The sequence below is a fragment of the Diospyros lotus genome, chromosome 9 (assembly GCF_014633365.1).
Source record: "Diospyros lotus cultivar Yz01 chromosome 9, ASM1463336v1, whole genome shotgun sequence".
Taxonomy (NCBI): Eukaryota; Viridiplantae; Streptophyta; class Magnoliopsida; order Ericales; family Ebenaceae; genus Diospyros; species Diospyros lotus.
Window position 1 is genome coordinate 25479037 of NC_068346.1, and position 25569 is coordinate 25504605.

The window sequence follows — 25569 nt, forward strand, 5'->3', positions numbered from 1 at the left end:
AGAGTCGTTACACTATTCATCCAGGTGTTACGAAGATGTACCACGACCTTAAGCGACAGTATTGGTGGAGTGGTATGAAGAAAGATGTAGCCAGATATATTTCACAATGTTCAGTATGCCAACAAGTTAAAGCGGAACATCAGAAACCCGCAGGTTTATTACTTCCATTACCCATTCCGGAGTGGAAATGGGATAATATTGCTATGGATTTTGTGATGGGTTTACCCAGGACTACTAGAGGCTACGATGCTATATGGGTGATTGTTGATCGTTTAACTAAATCAGCCCATTTCCTTCCTATTAAGAAGACTTATCCATTAAATAGATTTGCCAAAATTTACATTGAGGAGATCGTGAAGTTACACGGTGTTCCATCCAGCATTGTATCAGATCGAGATCCTCGTTTTACTTCTCATTTTTGGGGAGCTTTGCATGAGGCATTGGGATCTCAGTTGAAGTTCAGCACGGCCTTTCATCCACAGACAGATGGCCAGTCAGAGAGGACTATTAGGACTCTCGAGGATATGTTGAGAGCTTGCGTTCTAGATTTCCAAGGTAGTTGGGATGAGCATTTATCTTTGGTGGAATTTTCCTACAATAATAGTTTCCATTCAAGTATTGGAATGTCACCATATGAGGCTTTGTATGGGCGACCATGTCGATCGCCGATATGTTGGGAAGAGATTGGAGATAGGACTTTATTGGGTCCTGAAATTGTGGAGCAGACAACAGAAAAGATCCGGGTGATCAAAACAAGAATGAAGACAGCACAAGACAGACAGAAGAGCTATGCAGACAAGCGACGGCGAGACCTTGAGTTTGAGGTAGGCGACCATGTTTGGTTGAGAGTCATGCCTATTAAAGGTGTGCGAAGATTTGGCGTAACAGGAAAGCTTAGTCCCCGTTACGTTGGTCCATTTGAGATTTTGAGACGGATAGGGACTTTGGCATATGAGTTAGCTTTGCCACCTCAGTTGTCCCATGTCCACAATGTATTCCATGTTTCCATGTTGAGAAAGTATGTGCCAGATCCTCAGCATGTGATCGATTTTCAGACTCTTGAAGTGAGAGAAGATGTGTCTTATGAAGAGACGCCTACCAGTATTTTAGAGCGTAAAGAGAAGACCTTGAGGAATCGATCAATTCCTCTTGTGAAAGTACAATGGCAGCGTCACTCGGCAGAAGAGGCGACGTGGGAGCTAGAAGAAGAGATGAGACGTCTTTACCCTTCATTATTCGAGTAACCAGATACGAATTTGGAGGACCAAATTCTTTTAAGGAGGGGAGAAATTGTAACGACCCGTTAGAGGGCCTAGTATTTATTTAGAATTAGTTAATTAATTATTGAAGTAATTAATTAAGAGGATTTGCCAATTAATTGTTAATGTGGCAATTTAGAGATTTAATTGAGAAAAATAGCATTTAATTATGTTTAATTATTGAGAAGATTAAATGCAAGGACGTGTTGGTCATTTAAGGATTTGATATTAGAGTTTAATTGTTAAACAGAATTAGTGTGATTAAGGGATTAATTAACCCAGCCGTGAGAAGGATTCGGTTTGAAAGACTCCTAGTTATATTAGGAGAGAGAGATGGCATTAGGGTTTCTCTTAAGCATATGTATATATATAATAGTCATTAGCCATGTTGTCTTCGCCGTGTGAAGAACAACAGAGAGAAGAAGAAACAGTGAATTAAAAGCTTTGCGTTGGAGGCTTCTGTTAGATCATTGGATCGATCAGAGAGTTTGAAAGGCAAGTTATTCTCCCTGTAAACTTTCCTTACGAGATCGTATATTAGCATTCGATCATCAGTTCCAGCAGTTCTTCGTTTAAGTTTCAGATTTATGTTACAGTCAGTGTATATATATATATATATATATAGGCACGAGCAGTGAGTTCAAGTCTTGCATAGGAGGCTCTCGTGAGATCATTAAGTCGATCAAGAAGATCATAAGGCAAGTATCCTTCCCCTGTAATCCTTTCTTACAGGTCTTGATTGAGTTGATATCATATTTCAGAATTTATATCAGTTCCAGTGCATGTATATATTCAAATATGTGCGATACAGTGAGTTATATCAGATCAGTGCATGTTTATATATGTATTTACATGCTTACAGTGAGTATCAATCAGTTCAGGCATGTTTCTTGCAACGTTTTTCATTAGCTATGATCAGTAAATCATCCCTCAAGTTGTTTATATATCAATTGGGATTGTTCTCCCAAGATTTCTTTTGGAATGGTGTAGTGAAGATAAGTTTTGAATGAAAGATTTGCTCGCTGTTATCGTAAGCTGTATACCTGATAAGAATCCAGTCATTCGAATAAGCCTTGAGTCATTCGAATGAGTTTCAAAGCATCCGAATAAGTTTCAGTGTTATCGTAGGCTTTTCCCCTATAATATTCCAGTCATTCGAATGAGTTTTTGGGTCATTCGAATGAGTCATATGATTATCATGTCATTCGTATGTATTTTTGAGGTTTTTGACTGTCATTCGAATGAGCCTTGTTGTCATTCGAATGAGCCCTTGAAGATGTGATTAAGTTGTTGCTTTGTATAGCTTAGCATTCGAATGAGCCTTCTTGTCATTCGAATGACTTTCAAATTGATTCGAATAAGGTTACTGTTGCATTCGAATGAGTCAAGTTTTTCCAGTTCAAAAGTTGAAAATTTTCAAAATTCATTCGAATGAATTTGAGAGTCATTCGAATGAGTCCCAGATCAGATCCGAATAGCCTTTGAATATCATCAGTCATTCGAATGAGCCTTCTGTCATTCGAATGAGTCTCTGTCATTCGAATGAGTTTTCTGCCATTCGAATGAGCTTGCTGAAATCCATTTTTTTCATTCGAATGAGCTGTTTTTCATTCAAATTTCCTCCTTAGACTTTCTCAATCATCCAAATAGTTTCAAATGGCATCCAAATAGCTTCCAATAAATTCTTGATTCAAGTCTTAAATTTAAAATAAGTATTCAATTATTCAAATATTGAATTTTTATGCCAAGATAAGACTAAATCCAATATGCCATGCCTATACTTAGAAATTTCAGAATATTTGAATCTCAATATTTCTAGTAAAATCATATACCATGTTTATCAGTTCATTATGACATGGTCAGCATTATTTTGTGAGATTATGTGCATACACATTGTATGAGCATTGAGCATGACTTATGTGGAGCACTACATATCGTGTGCTAGCATTTATATGAGCATTGCATTATGCGCGCCAGGCGGCTTGTCCGCGGGGATCCCACTAGTATCAGTACAATTATATCTCAGTTATGAGTTGCTCGCCTGATGTCGACCAGGGAGCTAGGGGCATATTGCCCAAAGTATGTGCTTACAGTTTTTATGTTTGCAGGACTCAGATCTGTCAGGTATGTGTTACAGTTATGTGGGCCTATGGGCCAAAGTTGCATACCTGCATTTAGTTTACAACTTATGTGCATTACATCTTATAAATGCCATCCAGTGATTATTATATCTCTCAGTACAAGTTCAGTAAGTATTTTTATCAGTATCGATATTCTTCGATTCAGCTTCAGTTATTCTTTCCAGTTTATTACTTGCTGAGCTTTGTAGCTCACCTTGTACTCTTCACCATTCCAGGTCCTAGTGGGGGAGTACCAGACGTGGGGCCTAGCAGCAGTGTCCAGTAGTGTGTGTACGTGGAGCCGCTCAAGACCAAAGATGTCTGGGAGTTATTAGTTATTAGTTATTAGTTATTAGTTATTAGTTATTAGTTGTTAGTTAGTGTTTGATCAGTTTAGATTCATTTTAATTTCCAGCTTAGGGAATTTCCCTTAGATGCAATTATGATTTCAGTTTTTGTTGACTCAGAGTCTTATTACAGTTAATCGATATATATACAGTATTGGTATCAGAATTCAGTTATCAGTTAGTTTATTTTATTATCCCCAGTAACACCTCTTCTCGGGCAGCTCTAGGAGAGGGGGTGTTACAATAATACTTCTGTTTCAACATGAAACAACCAAAAGATTGTTCTACTAAATAAATTAAAGTGTATTCCCAGTTCTATTGACTTTTTATGGATGAATTACGACGATTCGGATTTCCGGCCTGAATTTTGGCTGCACCAAAAACAGTTTCTGATTTGAATTTTTTCGATGTCATAATAATCGTCTAGAAATTCTGGCTCATATCATACAATTGTTTTTTGATACCTGGGCTACGGAACATTCCCTGCAATCGATTCGGTTATTCATAATTGTACCGAAAATCACGTTAAACCCTAATCTTTTGAAGATTTCACTTACACTTCGAAATAAAATTATAGTTAAAACCATATGGAAATATCGTCATTCCACGATTGAAAATTAAAAAAAAAGAAAAAAAAAACTTTTCGACTTATCACGGGAAAAATTAAGAAATTACACTTACGCCCGATTGTTTGATTTGATCGCTAATACTTCTGTTTCAACATGAAACAACTAAAAAATTGTTCTACTAAATAAATTAAAGTGTATTCCCTGTTCTATTGACTTTTTTTTGAATGAATTACGACGATTCGGATTTTTGGCCAGAATTTTAACTACACCAAAAATTGTTTCCGATTTGATTTTTTTCAATGTCATAATAATCGTCTAGAAATTCTGGTTATCATATAATTTTTTTTTGATATCTGGGCTGAGGAGCATTCCCTGCAATCGATTCGGTTATTCATAATTGTACCAAAAATGACGTTAAACCCTAATCTTTTTCAAATTTCACTTACACTTCGAAATAAAATTACAATTAAACCCATATGAAAATATCTTCATTCCACGACTGAAAATTAAAACAAAAGAAAAAAAAAAACTTTTCGACTTATCATGGGAAAAATTAAGAAATTACACTTACGCCCGATTGTTTGATTTGATCGCTAATACTTCTGTTTCAACAAGAAACAACCAAAAGATTGTTCTACTAAATAAATTAAAGTGTATTCCCAGTTCTATTGACTTTTCTTGAATGAATTACGACGGTTCGGATTTTCGGCCTAAATTTTAGCTGTAACAAAAACTATTTTCGATTTGATTTATTTCGATGTCATAATAATCGTCTAGAAATTCTAGTTCATATCATATAATTGTTTTTTGATATCTGGGCTACGAAGCATTCCCTGCAATCGATTCGGTTATTCATAATTGTACCGAAAATCACGTTACACACAATTCTTTTGAAAATTTCACTTACACTTCGAAATAAAATTATAGTTAAAACCATATGAAAATATCTTCATTCCACAATAGAAAATTAAGAAAAAAAGAAAGAAAAACTTTTTGACTTATCAAGGGAAAAATTAAGAAACTACACTTGTGCCCGATTATTTTATTTGATTGCTAATACTTCTGTTTCAACATGAAACAACCAAAATGTTGTTCTACTAAATAAATTAAAGTGTATTTCCTGTTCTTTTGACTTTTTTTGAATGAATTACGACGATTCGGATTTCCGGCCTGAATTTTAGCTGCAACAAAAACTGTTTCCAATTTCAAATTTTTTGATGTCATAATAATCGTCTAGAAATTTTGGTTCATATCATTTATTTTTTTTTTATATCTGGGCTACGGAGCATTCCCTGCAATCGATTCGGTTATTCATAATTGTACCGAAAATCACGATAAACCCTAATCTTTTGAAGATTTCTCTTACACTTCGAAATAAAATTACAGTTAAAACAATAAGAAAATATCGTCATTCCACGATTAAAAATTAAAAAAAAAAGAAAAAAAAACTCTTCGGCTTAGCACGGGTAAAATTAAGAAAGTACACTTACGCCCGATTGTTTGATTTGATCGCTAATACTACTGTTTCAACATGAAAAAATGAAAAGATTGTTCTACTAAATAAATTAAAGTGTATTCCCAGTTCTATTGACTTTTTTTGGATGAATTAAGACGATTCGGATTTCTGGCACGAATTTTAGTTGAACCAAAAACAGTTTCTGATTTGAATTTTTTCGATGTCATAACAATTGTCTAGAAATTTGGGTTCATATCATATAATTTTATTTTGATATCTGGGCCACGGATCATTCGTTGCAATCGATTCGGTTATTCATAATTGTACCGAAAATCACGATAAACCCTAATCTTTTGAAGATTTCTCTTACACTTCGAAATAAAATTACAGTTAAAACAATAAGAAAATATCGTCATTCCACGATTGAAAATTAAAAAAACAAAACAAAAAAAAAAAATCTTCGGCTTAGCACGGGTAAAATTAAGAAAGTACACTTACGCCCGATTGTTTGATTTGATCGCTAATACTACTCTTTCAACATGAAACAACCAAAATATTGTTCTACTAAATAAATTAAAGTTTATTCCAAGTTCTATTGACTTTTTTTTACTGAATTACGATGATTCGGATTTTCGACCGGAATTTTAGCTGTACAAAAAACTGTTTCCGATTTGATTTTTCTCGATGTCATAATAATCTTCAAGAAATTCTGGTTCATATCATATAATTTTTTTTTGATATCTGGGCCACAAAACATTCCCTGCAATCGATTCGGTTATTCATAATTGAACCGAAAATCACGATAAACCCTAATCTTCTGAAGATTTCTCTTACACTTCAAAATAAAATTACAGTTAAACCATATGAAAATATCGTCATACCACGATTGGAAATTAAAAAAAAAAAGTTAAAAAAAACTTTTTGACTTATTAGTGGAAAAATTAAGAAATTACACTTACACCCGATTGTTTGATTTGATCACTAATACTTCATTTCAACATGAAACAACAAGAAGATTGTTGTACTAACTAAATTAAAGTTTATTCTCAGTTCTATTGACTTTGTTTGAATGAATTACGACGATTCGGATTTTCAGCCCAAATTTTTGCTGTACCAAAAATGGTTTTCGATTTGATTTTTTTCAATGTCATAATAATCTTATAGAAATTCTAGTTCATGTCACATAATTGTTTTTAGATATCTGGGCTACGGAACATTCCCTGCAATCGATTCGGTTATTCATAAATGTATCGAAAAATACGTTAAACCCTAATCTTTTGAAGATTTCACTTACACTTCGAAATAAAATTACAGTTAAAACCATATGAAAATATCGTAATTCCACGATTGAAAATTTAAAAAAAAAAAAGAATGAAAAAACCTTTCGACTTGTCACTAGCAAAATTAAGAAATTACATTTACACCCAATTGTTTGATTTGATCGCTAATACTTCTGTTTCAACAAGAAACAACCAAAAGATTGTTCTACTAAATAAATTAAAGTGTATTACCGGTTTTATTGACTTTTTATGGATGAATTACGACGATTCGGATTTTCGACCGGAATTTTAACTACACCAAAAACTGTTTCCGAATTTATTTTTTTCGATGTCATAATAATCGTCTAGAAATTCTGGTTTATATCATATAATTTTTTTTTGATATCTAGACTACGGAGCATTCCTTGCAATCAATTCGGTTGTTCATAATTGTACCGAAAATCATGTTAAACCCAAATCTTTTGCAGATTTCTCTAACACTTCGAAATAAATTAACAATTCATCCCATATGAAAATATGTTCATTCCACAATTGAAAGTTAAAACAAAAGAAGAAAAAAAAACTATTCGACGTATCATGGAAAAAATTAAGAAATTACACTTACGCCCGATTGTTTGACTTGATCGCTAATACTTCTGTTTCAAAATGAAACAACCAAAAGATTGTTCTACTAAATAAATTAAAGTGTATTCCCAGTTCTATTGACTTTTTTTGAATGAATTACGATGGTTCGGATTTTCTACCTGAATTTTAGCTTTAACAAAAACTATTTTCAATTTTGATTTTTTTCGATGTCATAATAATCGTTTAGAAATTCTGGTTCATATCATATAATTGTTTTTTGATATCTGGGCTACGGAGCATTCCCTGCAATCGATTCGGTTATTCATAATTGTACCAAAAATCACGTTAAACCCTAATCTTTTTCAAGATTTCACTTACACTTCAAAATAAAATTACAGTTTAAACCGTTTTAAAATATCATCATTCCACGATAGAAAATTAAAAAAAAACAAAGAAAAACTTTTCGACTTATCACGGGAAAAATTAAGAAATTACACTTGCGCCCGGTTGGTTGATTTGATCGCTAACACTTCTGTTTCAACATGAAACAACCAAAAGATTGTTCTACTAACTAAATTAAAGTGTATTTCCAGTTCTATTGACTTCTTTTGAATGAATTACGACGATTCGGATTTTCGGCCTAAATTTTAGCTGCACCAAAAATTGTTTCCGATTTGTATTTTTTCGATGTCATAATAATCATCTAAAAATTCTGGTTCATATCATATAATTGATTTTTGATATCTGGGCTACGGAGCATTCCCTGCAATCGATTCGGTTATTTATAATTGTATCGAAAATCACGTTAAACCATAATCTTTGGAAGATTTCACTTACACTTCAAAAAAAATTACAGTTAAAACCAAATTAAAATATCATCATTCCACGATAGAAAATTTAAAAAAAAAAAAAGAAAGAAAAACTTTTCGATTTATCACGGGAAAAAATTAAGAAATTACACTTGTGCCCGATTGTTTTATTTAATCGCTAATACTTCTGTTTCAACATGAAACAACCAAAAGATTGTTCTACTAACTAAATTAAAGTGTTTTGCCAGTTCTATTGACTTTTTTTGAATGAATTACGACGATTCGGATTTTCGGCCTGAATTTTAGCTACACCAAAAACTGTTTCCAATTTGAATTTTTTCGATGTCATAATAATCGTCTAGAAATTCTGGTTCATACCATATAATTATTTTTTGATATCTGGGCTACGGAGCATTCCCTGCAATCGATTCGGTTATTCATAATTGTATCGAAAATCACGATAAACCCTAATCTTTTGAAGATTTGTCTTACACTTTGAAATAAAATTACAGTTAAAACCATAGGAAAATATCGTCATTCCACGAGAGAAAATTAAAAAAAAAAGAAAAAAAAACTTTTCGACTTATCACGGGAAAAATTAAGAAATTACACTTACGGCCGATTGTTTGATTTGATCGCTAATACTTCTGTTTCAACATGAAACAACCAAAAGATTGGTCTACTCAAAAAATTAAAGTGCATTCCTAGTTCTATTGACTTTTTATGGATGAATTACGACGATTCAGATTTTCGGCCTGAATTTTGGCTGAACCAAAAACAGTTTCTGATTTGAATTTTTTCGATGTCATAATAATCGTCTAGAAATTCGGGCTCATATCATATAATTTTATTTTGATATCTGGGCTACGGAGCATTCCCTGCAATCGATTCGGTTATTCATAATTGTACCGAAAATCACGATAAACCCTAATCTTTTAAAGATTTCTCCAACACTTGGAAATAAAATTACCATTAAAACCATATGAAAATATCGTCATTCCACGATTGAAAATTAAAAAAGAAAAAAGAATGAAAAAAATTTTCGACTTATGACTGGAAAAATTTAGAAAGTGCACTTGCACCTGATTGTTTAATTTGATCGCTTATACTTTTTTTTCAACATGAAACAACCAAAAGATTGTTCTACTAAATAAATTAAAGTGTATTCCCAATTCTATTGACTTTTTTTGAATGAATTACGACAGTTCGTATTTCTGGCCTGAAGTTTGGCTGTACCAAAAACTATTTCCGATTAGATTTTTTTCTGATATTTGGGCTACAGAGCATTCCCTGCAATCGATTCGGTTATTCATAATTGTACCGAAAATCACGTTAAACCATAATATTTTGAAGATTTCACTTACACTTCAAAATAAAATTACAGTTAAAACCATCTTAAAATATCATCACTCCACGATTGAAAATTAAAAAAAAAAAGAAAAAAAAACTTTTTGACTTATCACGTGAAAAATTAAGAAATTACATTTGCGCCCGATTGTTCGATTTGATAGCTAATACTTCAGGTTCAACATGAAACAACAAAAAGATTGTTCTTCTAAATAAATTAAAGTGTATTCCCAGTTCTATTGACTTTTTATGGATGAATTACGACGATTCAGATTTTCGGCCTGAATTTTGACTACACAAAAAATAGTTTCTGATTTGAATTTTTTCGATGTCATAATAATCGTCTAGAAATTCTGGTTCATATCATCTAATTGTTTTTTGATATCTGGGCTACGAAGCATTCCCTGCAATCGATTCGGTTATTCATAATTGTACCAAAAATCACGTTAAACCCTAATCTTTTTCAAGATTTCACTTACACTTCAAAATAAAATTACAGTTTAAACCGTTTTAAAATATCATCATTCCACGATAGAAAATTAAAAAAAAACAAAGAAAAACTTTTCGACTTATCACGGGAAAAATTAAGAAATTACACTTGCGCCCGATTGGTTGATTTGATCGCTAACACTTCTGTTTCAACATGAAACAACCAAAAGATTGTTCTACTAACTAAATTAAAGTGTATTTCCAGTTCTATTGACTTCTTTTGAATGAATTACGACGATTCGGATTTTTGGCCTAAATTTTAGCTTCACCAAAAATTGTTTCCGATTTGTATTTTTTCGATGTCATAATAATCGTCTAAAAATTCTGGTTCATATCATATAATTGATTTTTGATATCTGGGCTACGGAGCATTCCCTGCAATTGATTCGGTTATTCATAATTGTACTTAAAATCACGATAAACCCTAATCTTTTCAAGATTTCTCTTACACTTCGAAATAAAATTATAGTTAAAACCATATGAAAATATCGTCATTCCACGATAAAAAATTAAACAAAAAAAAGAAAAAAAACTTTTCGACTTATCACGGGAAAAATTAAGAAATTACACTTACACCCGATTATTTGATTTGATCGCTAATACTTCTGATTCAACATAAAACAAACAAAAGATTGTTCTACTAAATAAATTAAAGTGTATTCTCAGTTCTATTGACTTTTTTTGGATGAATTACGACGATTCGGATTTCCAGCCTAAATTTTAGTTGTACCAAAAACAGTTTCTGATTTGAATTTTTTCGATATCATAATAATCGTCTAGAAATTCGGGTTCATATCATATAATTTTATTTTCATATTTGGGCGACGGACCATTCCCTGCAATCGATTCGGTTATTCATAATTGTACCGAAAATCACGATAAACCCTAATCTTTTTAAGATTTCTCTTACACTTCGAAATAAAATTACAGTTAAAACCATATGAAAATATCGTCATTCCACGATTGAAAATTAACAAAAAAAAAAAGAAAAAAAACTTTTCGAGTTATCACGAGAAAAATTAAGAAATTACACTTACGCCCGATTATTTGATTTGATCTCTAATACTTCTGATTTAACATAAAACAAACAAAAGATTGTTCTACGAAATAAATTAAAGTGAATTCTCAGTTCTATTGACTTTTTTTTGATGAATTACGACGATTCAGATTTCCAGCCTGAATTTTAGTTGTACCAAAAACAGTTTCTGATTTGAATTCTTTCGATATCATAATAATCGTCTAGAAATTCGGGTTCATATCATATAATTTTATTTTGATATTTGGGCGACGGACCATTCCCTGCAATCGATTCGGTTATTCATAATTGTACCAAAAATCACGTTAAGCCCTAATCTTTTGAAGATTTCACTTACACTTCAAAATAAAATTACAGTTTAAACGATTTTAAAATATCATCATTCCACGATAGAAAATTAAAAAAAAAGAAAGAAAAACTTTTTGACTTATCACGGGAAAAATTAAGAAATTACACTTGCGCCCGATTGGTTGATTTGATCGCTAATACTTCTGTTTCAACGTGAAACAACCAAAAGATTGTTCTACTAACTAAATTAAAGTGTATTTCCAGTTCTATTCACTTTTTTTGAATGAATTTCGACGATTCGGATTTTCGGCCTAAATTTTAGCTGCACCAAAAACTGTTTCCGATTTGTATTTTTTCGATGTCATAATAATGGTCTAGAAATTCTGGTTCATATCATATAATTGCTTTTTGATATCAGGGCTACGGAGCATTCCCTGCAATCGATTCGGTTATTCATAATTTTACTGAAAATCACGATAAACCCTAATCTTTTCAAGATTTCTCTTACACTTCGAAATAAAGTTATAGTTAAAACCATATGAAAATATCGTCATTCCACGATTGAAAATTAAAAAAAAAAACTTTTCGACTTATCACGAGAAAAATTAAGAAATTACACTTACGCCCGATTATTTGATTTGATCTCTAATACTTCTGATTTAACATAAAACAAACAAAAGATTGTTCTACGAAATAAATTAAAGTGAATTCTCAGTTCTATTGACTTTTTTTTGATGAATTACGACGATTCAGATTTCCAGCCTGAATTTTAGTTGTACCAAAAACAGTTTCTGATTTGAATTCTTTTGATATCATAATAATCGTCTAGAAATTCGGGTTCATATCATATAATTTTATTTTGATATTTGGGCGACGGACCATTCCCTGCAATCGATTCGGTTATTCATAATTGTACCAAAAATCACGTTAAACCCTAATCTTTTGAAGATTTCACTTACACTTCAAAATAAAATTACAGTTTAAACGATTTTAAAATATCATCATTCCACGATAGAAAATTAAAAAAAAAAGAAAGAAAAACTTTTCGACTTATCACGGGAAAAATTAAGAAATTACACTTGCGCCCGATTGGTTGATTTGATCGCTAATACTTCTGTTTCAACGTGAAACAACCAAAAGATTGTTCTACTAACTAAATTAAAGTGTATTTCCAGTTCTATTCACTTTTTTTGAATGAATTTCGACGATTCGGATTTTCGGCGTAAATTTTAGCTGCACCAAAAACTGTTTCCGATTTGTATTTTTTCGATGTCATAATAATGGTCTAGAAATTCTGGTTCATATCATATAATTGCTTTTTGATATCTGGGCTACGGAGCATTCCCTGCAATCGATTCGGTTATTCATAATTTTACCGAAAATCATGATAAACCCTAATCTTTTCAAGATTTCTCTTACACTTCGAAATAAAATTACAGTTAAAACCATATGAAAATATCGTCATTCCACGATTGAAAATTAAAAAAAAAAAGAAAAAAAACTTTTCGACTTATCACGAGAAAAATTAAGAAATTACACTTACGCCCGATTATTTGATTTGATCGCTAATACTTCTGATTCAACATAAAACAAACAAAAGATTGTTCTACTAAATAAATTAAAGTGTATTCTCAGTTCTATTGATAATTTTTTGATGAATTACGATGATTTGGATTTCCAGCCTGAATTTTAGTTGTACCAAAAATAGTTTCTGATTTGAATTTTTTCGATATCATAATAATCATCTAGAAATTTGGGTTCATATCATATAATTTTATTTTGATATTTGGGCGACGGACCATTCCCTGCAATCGATTCGGCTATTCATAATTGTACCGAAAATCACGATAAACCTTAATTTTTTTAAGATTTCTCTAACACTTTGAAATAAAATTATCGTTAAAACTATATGAAAATATCATCATTGCACGATTGAAAATTAAAAAAAAAAAAGAAAGAAAAACTTTTCGACTTATGTAACATCCCAATCGAGCGATAGGAAGAACTGGAACAACTTACCCTGATGGGCCTACACGAACTTCCCAGGGGGTCACCCATCTCTGGATTACCCCAGGTCAAGCACGCTTAACTTGGGAGTTCTTTGCCAACATTCAGCCCGAAAGGTATCCAGCTGGTGTTGTTTCCTTTCTTACACTATCCTCGATATATACTAGCATCTCTGGGCTCCCGGGGTATTACATTCTCCCCCCTTTAAGCACATGGCGTCCCCATCATGCGACCTTACAACTGGTCCCAGACCTTCTCCCCTTGGGGGCTGCCATCCTAGAAGCCTGCCAGAAGCCGCTCCTTGTACAGGCCCTCGAGCCCCGGCGCCACTCCCCGCCCTCATTGGACCGCCTTCACCAAGGGTCGGCTCTGATACCACCTGTAACATCCCAATCGAGCGATACGAAGAACCGGAACAACTTACCTTGATGGGCCTACACGAACTTCCCAGGGGGTCACCCATCTCTGGATTACCCCAGGTCAAGCACGCTTAACTTGGGAGTTCTTTGCCAACATTCAGCCCAAAAGGTATCCAGCTGGTGTTGTTTCCTTTCTTACACTATCCTCGATATATACTAGCTTCTCTGGGCTCCCGGGGTATTACAACTTATTACTGGAAAAATTAAGAAATTACACTTGCGCCCGATTGTTTTATTTGATCCCTAATACTTTTGTTTCAACATGAAACAACCAAAAGATTGTTCTACTAAATAAATTAAAGTGTATTCCCAGTTCTACTGACTTTTTTTTAATGAATTACGACGATTCGGATTTCTAGCCTGAAGTTTGGCTGTACCAAAAACTATTTCCGAATAGATTTTTTTCGAGGTCATAATAATCGTCTAGAAATTCTGGTTCATATCATATAATTGTTTTTTGATATCTGGGCTACGGACCATTCCCTGCAATCGATTCGGTTATTCATAATTATACAGAAAATCACGTTAAACCATAATATTTTGAAGATTTCACTTACACTTCGAAATAAAATTACAGTTAAAACCTTATTAAAATATCGTCATTCCACGATTGAAAATTAAAAAAAAATACAAGAAAGAAAAACTTTTCGACTTATCACGGGAAAAATTAAGAAATTACACTTGTGCCCGACTGTTTGATTTGATGGCTAATACTTCTGTTTCAACATGAAACAACCAAAAGATTGTTCTACTAAATAAATTAAAGTGTATTCCTAATTCTATTGACATTTTTGGAATGAATTACGACGATTCGGATTTTCGGCCTGAATTTTAGCTACACCAAAAATAGTTTCCGATTTGAATTTTTTCGATGTAATAATAATCGTCTAGAAATTCTAGTTCAGAACATATAATTGTTTTTTGATATCTGGGCCACGGAGCATTCCCTGCAATCGATTCGGTTATTCACAATTGTACAAAAAATCACGATAAACCCTAATCTTTTGAAGATTTCTCTTATACTTTGAAATAAAATAACAGTTAAAACCATATGGAAAAATCGGCATTCGACGATTGAAAATTAAAAAAAAAGAAAAAAAAAAACTTTTCGACTAGTGACGGGAAAAATTAAGAATTTACACTTACGCCCGATTGTTTGATTTGATCGCTAATACTTCTGTTTCAACATGAAACAACCAAAAGATTGTTCTACTAAATAAATTAAAGTGTATTCCCAGTTCTACTGACCTTTTTTTAATGAATTACGACCTTTCGGATTTCTAGCCTAAAGTTTGGCTGTACCAAAAACTATTTCCGATTAGATTTTTTTCGAGGTCATAATAATCGTCTAGAAATTCTGGTTCATATCATATAATTGTTTTTTGATATCTGGGCTACGGACCATTCCCTGCAATCGATTCGGTTATTCATAATTATACAGAAAATCACGTTAAACCATAATATTTTGAAGATTTCACTTACACTTCGAAATAAAATTACAGTTAAAACCTTATTAAAATATCGTCATTCCACGATTGAAAATTAAAAAAAAAAAAAAAAAAAAAGACAGAAAAACTTTTCGACTTATCACGGGAAAAATTAAGAAATTACACTTGCTCCCGATTGTTTGATTTGATGGCTAATACTTCTGTTTCAACATGAAACAACCAAAAGATTGTTCTACTAAATAAATTAAAGTGTATTCCTAGTTCTATTGACTTTTTTGGAATGAATTACGACGATTCGGATTTTCGGCCTGAATTTTAGCTAGACCAAAAATAGTTTCCGATTTGAATTTTTTCGATGTCATAATAATCGTCTAGAAATTCTGGTTCAGAACATATAATTGTTTTTTGATATCTGGGCTACGGAGCATTCCCTGCAATCGATTCGGTTATTCACAATTGTACAAAAAATCACGATAAACCCTAATCTTTTGAAGATTTCTCTTATACTTTGAAATAAAATAACAGTTAAAACCATATGGAAAAATCGTCATTCGACGATTGAAAATTAAAAAAAAAGAAAAAAAAAAACTTTTCGACTTATGACGAGAAAAATTAAGAAATTACACTTGCGCCCGATTGTTTGATTTGATGGCTAATACTTCTGTTTCAACATGAAACAACCAAAAGATTGTTCTACTAAATAAATTAAAGTGTATTCCTAGTTCTATTGACTTTTTTGGAATGAATTACGACGATTCGGATTTTCGGCCTGAATTTTAGCTAGACCAAAAATAGTTTCCGATTTGAATTTTTTCAATGTCATAATAATCGTCTAGAAATTCTGGTTCAGAACATATAATTGTTTTTTGATATCTGGGCTACGGAGCATTCCCTGCAATCGATTCGGTTATTCACAATTGTACCGAAAATCACGTCAAACCCTAATCTTTTGCAAATTTCACTTACACTTCGAAATAAAATTATACCCATATGAAAATATCTTCATTCCACGACTGAAAATTAAAACAAAAGAAGAAAAAAAAACTATTCGACTTATCATGTGAAAAATTAAGAAATTACACTTACGCCAGATTGTTTGATTTGATCACTAATACTTCTGTTCCAACATGAAACAACCAAAAGATTGTTCTACTAAATAAATTAAAGTGTATTCCCAGTTCTATTGACTTTTTTTGAATGAATTACGATGGTTCGGATTTCCGTCCTGAATTTTAGCTGTAACAAAAACTATTTCCGATTTGATTTATTTCGATGTCATAATAATCGTCTAGAAATTCTAGTACATATCATATAGTTTTTTGATATCTAGGCAATGAAGCATTCCCTGCAATCGATTCGGTTATTCATAATTGTACCGAAAATCACGTAAAACACTAATCTTTTGAAGATTTCACTTACACTTCGAAATAAAATTACAGTTAAAACCATATTAAAATATCTTCATTCCACGATAGAAAATTAAAAAAAAAAGAAAGAAAAACTTTTTGAATTATCACGGGAAAAAATAAGAAATTACACTTGCGCCCGATTATTTTATTTGATCGCTAATACTTCTGTTTCAACATGAAACAACCAAAATGTTGTTCTACTAACTAAATTAAAGTGTATTTCCTGTTCTATTGACTTTTTTTGAATGAAATACAAAGATTCGGATTTCCGGCCTGAATTGTTTTGATGTCATAATAATCGTCTAGAAATTCTGCTTCATATCATATAATTTTTTTTTGATATCTGAGTTAGGGAGCATTCCTTTAATCGATTCGGTTATTCATAATTGTACCGAAAATCACGATAAACCCTAATCTTTTGAAGATTCCTCTTACACTTTGAAATAAAATTATAGTTAAAACCATATGAAAATATCTTCATTCAATGATTGAAAATTAAAAAAAAAAAAGAAAAAAAACTTTTCGACTTATCACGGGAAAAATTAAAAAAGTACACTTACGCCCGATTGTTTGATTTGATCGCTAATACTTCTGTTTCAACATGAAACAACGAAAAGACTGTTCTACTAAATAAATTAAAGTGTATTCCTAGTTCTATTGACTTTTTTTGGATGAATTAAGACGATTCGGATTTCTTGCCAGAATTTTAGTTGAACCAAAAAGAATTTCTGATTTCAATTTTTTCGATGTCATAATAATCGTCTAGAAATTCGGGTTCATATCATATAATTTTATTTTGATATCTGGGCCACGGATCATTCTCTGCAATCGATTCGGTTATTCATAATTGTACCGAAAATCACGATAAACCCTAATCTTTTGAAGATTTCTCTTAGACTTTGAAATAAAATTACAGTTAAAACAATATGAAAATATCGTCATTCCACGATTGAAAATTAAAAAAAAAAAAAAAAACTGTTCGACTTAGCACGGGTAAAATTAAGAAAGTACACTTACGCCCGATTGTTTGATTTGATTGTTAATACTACAGTTTCAACATGAAACAACCAAAAGATTGTTCTACTAAATAAATTAAAGTTTATTCCAAGTTCTATTGACTTTTTTTGACTGAATTATGACGATTCAGAATTTTGGCCAGAATTTTAACTGTACCAAAAACTATTTCCGATTTGATTTTTCTCGATGTCATAATAATCTTCAAGAAATTCTGGGTCATATCATATAATTTTTTTTTTTGATAGCTGGGCCACGAAACATTCCCTGCAATCGATTCGGTTATTCATAATTGTACCGATAATCAAGATAAACCAAAATCTTCTGAAGATTTCTCTTACACTTAGAAATAAAATTACAGTTAAACCATATGAAAATATTGTCATACCAAGATTGGAAATTAAAAAAAAAAGATAAAAAAACTTTTCGACTTATCAGTGGAAAAATTAAGAAATTACACTTATGCCCGATTGTTTGATTTGATCACTAATACTTCATTTCAACATGAAACAACCAGAAGATTGTTCTACTAACTAAATTAAAGTGTATTCTTAGTTCTATTGACTTTGTTTGAATGAATTACGACGACTCGAATTTTCGGCCCGAATTTTAGCTGTACCAAAAACGGATTCCGATTTGATTTTTTTCAATGTCAAAATAATCTTATAGAAATTATAGTTCATATCACATAATTGTTTTTAGATATCTGGGCTACGGACCATTCCCTGCAATCGATTCGGTTATTCATAAATGTATCGAAAATCACGTTAAACCCTAATCTTTTGAAGATTTCACTTACACTTCGAAATAAAATTACAGTTAAAACCATATGAAAATATCGTCACTCCACGATTGAAAATTTAAAAAAAAAATTGAAAAAACCTTTCGACTTGTCACTCGCAAAATTAAGAAATTACACTTACACCCGATTGTTTGATTTGATCGCTAATACTTCTGTTTCAACATGAAACAACCAAAAGATTGTTCTACTAAATAAATTAAAGTGTATTCTCAATTCTATTGACTTTTTCGGAATGAATTACGATGATTCAGATTTTTGGCGGAATTTTAACTACACCAAAAACTATTTCCGATTTGATTTTTTTCGACGTCATAATAATCGTCTTGAAATTCTTGTTTATATCATATAATTTTTTTTTGATATCTGGACTACGGAGCATTGCCTGTAATCTATTCGGTTATTCATAATTGTACCAAAAATAATGTTAAACCCTAATCTTTTGCAGATTTCACTTACACTTCAAAATAAATTAACAATTAATCCGATTTGAAAATATCTTCATTCCACAACTGAAAATTAAAAGTAAAGAAAAAAAAAAACTATTCGACTTATCATGGGAAAAATTAAGAAACTACACTTACGCCCGATTGTTTGACTTGATCGCTAATACTTCTGTTTCAACATGAAACAACCAAAAGATTGTTCTACTAAATAAATTAAAGTTTACTCCCAGTTCTATTGACTTTTTATGAATGAATTACGACGGTTCTGATTTTTTGCCTGAATTTTAGCTCTAACAAAAACTATTTCGGATTTGATTTTTTTCGATGTTATAATAATCGTTTAGAAATTCTGGTTCATATCACATTATTGTTTATTGATATCAGGGTTACGGAGCATTCCCTGCAATCGATTCGGTTATTCATAATTGTACCGAAAATCACGTTAAACCCTAATCTTTGGAAGATTTCACTTACACTTCGAAATAAAATTACAGTTAAAACCAAATTAAAATATAATCATTCCACGATAGAAAATTTAATAAAGAAAAGAACGAAAAACTTTTCGACTTATCACGGAAAAAATTAAGAAATTACACTTACGCCCGATTGTTTGATTTGATCGCTAATACTTCTGTTTCAACATGAAACAATGAAAAGATTGTTCTACTAAATAAATTAAAGTGTATTCCCAGGTCTATTGACTTTTTTTGGATGAATTAAGATGATTCGGATTTCCGGCCAGAATATTAGTTGAGCCAAAAACAGTTTCTAATTTGAATTTTTTCGATGTCATAATAATCGTCTAGAAATTTGGGTTCATATCATATAATATTATTTTGATATCTGGGCCACAGATCATTCTCTGCAATCGATTCGGTTATTTATAATTGTACCTAAAATCACGATAAACCCTAATCTTTTGAAGATTTCTCTTACATTTCGAAATAAAATTATTGTTAAAACAATATGAAAATATCGTCATTCCACGAATGAAAATTAAAAAAAAAAAAGAAAGAAAAAACTTTTCGACTTAGCACGGGTAAAATTAACAAAATTACACTTACGCCCGATTGTTTGATTTGATCGCTAATACTACTGTTTCAACATAAAACAACCAAAAGATTGTTCTACTAAATAAATTAAAGTTTATTCCAAGTTCTATTGACTTTTTTTGACTGAATTACGACGATTCGGATTTTCGGTCGGAATTTTAGCTGTACTAAAAACTGTTTCCGATTTCATTTTTCTCGATGTCATAATAATCTTCAAGAAATTCTGGTTCATATCATATAAATTTTTTTTTGATACTGGGCCACGAAACATTCCCTGCAATCGATTCTGTTATTCATAATTGTACCGAAAATCACGATAAACCTAATCTTTTCAAGATTTCTCTTACACTTCGAAATAAAATTAAAGTTAAAAGCATATGAAAATATCGTCATACCATGATTGGAAATTAAAAAAAAAAAGAAAAAAAAAACTTTTCGACTTATCACTAGAAAAATTAAGAAATTACACTTACGCCCGATTGTTTGATTTGATCACTAATACTTCAATTCAACATGAAACAACCAAAAGATTGTTCGACTAACTAAATTAAAGTGTATTCTCAGTTCTATTGACTTTGTTTGAATGAATTACGGCGATTCGGATTTTCGGCCCGTATTTAAGCTGTACCAAAAACGGTTTTCGATTTGATTTTTTTCAATGTCATAATAATCTTATAGAAATTCTAGTTCATATCACATAATTGTTTTTAGATATCTGGGCTACGGAGCATTCCCTGCAATCGATTCGGTTTTTCATAAATGTACCGAAAATCACGTTAAACCCTAATCTTTTGAAGATTTCACTTACACTTCGAAATTAAATTACAGTTAAAACCATATGAAAATATCGTCATTCCACGATTGAAAATTTAAAAAAAAAAAAAGAATGAAAAAACTTTTCAACATGTCACTGGCAAAATTAAGAAATAACACTTACACCCGATTGTTTGATTTGATCGCTAATACTTCTGTTTCAACATGAAACAACCAAAAGATTGTTCTACTCACTAAATTAAAGTGTATTCCAACTTCTATTGAATTTTTATGGATGAATTACGACAATTCAGATTTTCGGCCTGAATGCGGGCTGCACCAAAACTAGTTTCTGATTTGAATTTTTTCGATGTCATAATAGTCGTCTAGAAATTATGGTTCATATCATATAATTGTTTTTTGATATCTGGGCTACGGAGCATTCCCTGCAATCGATTCGATTATTCATAATTGTACCGAAAATCACGTTAAACCCTAATCTTTTGAAGATTTCACTTACACTTCGAAATAAAATTACAGTTTAAACCATTTTAAAATATCATCATTCCACAATAGAAAATTAAAAAAAAAGAAAGAAAAACTTTTCGACTTATCACGGGAAAAATTAAGAAATTACACTTTCGCCCGATTGTTTGATTTGATCTCTAATACTTCTGTTTCAACATGAAACAACCAAAAGATTGTTCTTCTAACTAAATTAAAGTGTATTTCCAGATCTATTGACTTTTTTTGAATGAATTACGACGATTCGGATTTTCAGCCTGAATTTTAGCTGCACCAAAAACTGTTTCCGATTTGAATTTTTTTGATGTCATAATAATCGTCTAGAAATTCTAGTTCGTTTCATATAATTGTTTTTGATATCTGGGCTACGGAACATTCCCTGCAATCGATTCAGTTATTCATAATTGTACCGAAAATCACGTTAAACCATAATATTTTGAAGATTTCACTTACACTTCGAAATAAAATTACAGTTAAAACCATATTAAAATATCGTCATTCCACGATTGAAAATTAAAAAAAAAAAAGAAAGAAAAACTTTTCGACTTATCACGGGAAAAATTAAGAAATTACTCTTGCATCCGATTGTTTGATTTGTTTGCTAATACTTCTGTTTCAACATGAAATAACCAAAAGATTGTTCTACTAACTAGATTAAAGTGTATTCCCAGTTCTATTGACTTTTTTGGAATGAATTACGTCGATTCGGATTTTCGGCCTGAATTTTAGCTACAGCAAAAATTGTTTCCAATTTGAATTTTTTTGATGTCATAATAATCGTCTAGAAATTTTGGTTTATATCATATAATTTTTTTTTGATATCTGGGCTACGGAGCATTCCCTGCAATCGATTCGGTTATTCACAATTGTACCGAAAATCACTATCAACCCTAATCTTTTGAAGATTTCTCTTACACTTCGAAATAAAATTACAGTTAAAACCATCTAGAAATATCGTCATTCCACGATTGAAAATTAAAAAAAAAAAAAAAAAAAAAAAAAACTTTTCGACTTATCACGAGAAAAATTAAGAAATTACACTTGCGCCCGATTGTTTTATTTAATCGCTAATACTTCTGTTTCAACATGAAACAACCAAAAGATTGTTCTACTAACTAAATTAAAGTCTATGCCCAGTTCTATTGACTTTTTTTGAATGAATTAAGACGATTCGGATTTTCGGCCTGAATTTTAGCTGCACTAAAAACAGTTTCTTATTTGAATTTTTCGATGTCATAATAATCGTCTAGAAATTCTGGTTCATACCATATAATCGTTTTTTGATATCTGGGCTACGGTGCATTGCCTGCAATCAATTCGGTTATTTATAATTGTACCAAAAATCACGATAAAGCCTAATCTTTTGAAGATTTCTCTTACACTTCGAAATAAAATTATAGTTAAAACCGTAAGAAAATATCGTCATTCCACGATAGAAAATTAAAAAAAAAAAGAAAAAAACTTTTCGACTTATCACGGGAAAAATTAAAAAATTACACTTTCGCCCGATTGTTTGATTTGATCGCTAATACTTCTGTTTCAACATGAAACAACCAAAAGATTGTTCTTCTAACTAAATTAAAGTGTATTTCCAGATCTATTGACTTTTTTTGAGTGAATTACGACGATTCGTATTTTCAGCCTGAATTTTAGTAGCACCAAAAACTGTTTCCGATTTGTATTTTTTCGATGTCATAATAATCGTTTAGAAATTCTGGTTCATATCATATAATTGTTTTTTGATATCTGGGCTACGGAGCATTCCCTGCAATCGATTCGGTTATCCATAATTGCACCGAAACTCACGATAAACCCTAATCTTTTGAAAATTTCTCTTACACTTCTAAATAAAATTACAGTTAAAACCATACGAAAATATCGTCATTCCACGATTGTTAATTAAAAAAAAAAGAAGTTTTTTTTTCGAGTTATCACGAGAAAAATTAAGAAATTACACTTACGCCCGATTGTTTGATTTGATCGCTAATACTTCTGATTCAACATAAAACAAACAAAAGATTGTTCTACTAAATAAATTAAAGTGTATTCGCAGTTCTATTGACTTTTTTTTAATGAATTACGACGATTCGGATTTCTGGCCTGAATTTTAGTTGAACCAAAAACAGTTTCTGATTTGAATTTGTTCGATATCATAATAATCGTCTAGAAATTCGGGTTCATATCATATAATTTTATTTTGATATTTGGGCAACGGAGCATTCCCTGCAATCGATTCGGCTATTCAGAATTGTACCGAACATCACGATAAACCCTAATCTTTTTAAGATTTCTCTAACTCTTCGAAATAAAATTACCATTAAAACTATATGAAAATATCGTCATTCCACGATTGAAAATTAAAAAAAAAATAAAGAAAAAACTTTTCGACTTATCACTGGAAAAATTAAGAAATTACACTTGCGCCCGATTGTTTTATTTGATCCCTAATATTCTGTTTCAACATGAAACAACCAAAAGATTGTTCTACTAAATAAATTAAAGTGTATTCCCAGTTCTATTGACTTTTTTTGAATGAATTACGACGGTTCATATTTCTAGCCTGAAGTTTGGCTGTACCAAAAACTATTTCCGATTAGATTTTTTTCGATGTCATAATAATCGTCTAGAAATTCTGGTTCATATCATATAATTGTTTTTTGATATCTGGGCTACGAAACATTCCCTGCAATCGATTCGGTTATTCATAATTGTACCGAAAATCACGTTAAACCATAATATTTTGAAGATTTCACTTACACTTCGAAATAAAATTACAGTTAAAACCATATTAAAATATCGTCATTCCATGATTGAAAATTAAAAAAAAAAAAAGAAAGAAAAACTTTTCGACTTATCACGGGAAAAATTAAGAAATTACACTTGCGCCTGATTGTTTGATTTGATCGCTAATACTTCTGTTTCAACATGAAACAAACAAAAGATTGTTCTACTAACTAAATTATAGTGTATTCCCAGTTCTATTGACTTTTTTTGATTAAATTACGACGATTTGGATTTTCAGCCTGAATTTTAGCTGCACCAAGAACTGTTTCCGATTTGAATTTTTTGATGTCATAATAATCGTTTAGAAATTCTGGTTCATATCATATAATTGTCTTTTGATATCTGGGCTACGGAGCATTGCCTGCAATCGATTCGGTTATTCACAATTGTACAGAAAATCACGATAAACCCTAATCTTTTGAAGATTTCTCCTACACTTCGAAATAAAATTCCAGTTAAAACCATATGAAAATATCGTCATTCCACGATTGAAAATTAAAAAAAAAAAAACAAGAAAAAAAACTTTTCGACTTATCACAAGAAAAATTAAGAAATTACACTTATGCCCGATTGTTTGATTTGATCGCTAATACTTCTGATTCAACATAAAACAAACAAAAGTTTGTTCTACTAAATAAATTAAAGTGTATTCGCAGTTCTATTGACTTTTTTTTAATGAATTACGACGATTCGGATTTCCGGCCTAAATTTTAGTTGAACCAAAAACAGTTTCTGATTTGATTTTGTTCGATATCATAACAATCGTCATGAAATTCAGGTTCATATCATATAATTTTATTTTGATATTTGGGCGACGGACCATTCCCTGCAATCGATTCTGCTATTCATAATTGTACCGAAAATCACGATAAACCCTAATCTTTTTAAGATTTCTCTAACACTTCGAAATAAAATTACCGTTAAAAGTATATGAAAATATCGTCATTCTGCTATTGAAAATTAAAAAAAAAATAAAGAAAAAACTTTTCTACTTATCACTGGAAAAATTAAGAAATTACACTTGCGCCCGATTGTTTTATTTGATCCCTAATACTTTTGTTTCAACATGAAACAACCAAAAGATTGTTCTACTAAATAAATTAAAGTGTATTCCCAGTTCTATTGACTTTTTTTTAATGAATTACGATGGTTCGGATTTCGAGCCTGAAGTTTGGCTGTACCAAAAACTATTTCCGTTAGATCTTTTTCGATGTCATAATAATCGTCTAGAAATTCTGGTTCATATCATATAATTGTTTTTTGATATCTGGGCTACAGAGCATTCCCTGCAATCGATTCGGTTATTCATAATTGTACCGAAAATCACGGTAAACCCTAATCTTTTGAAG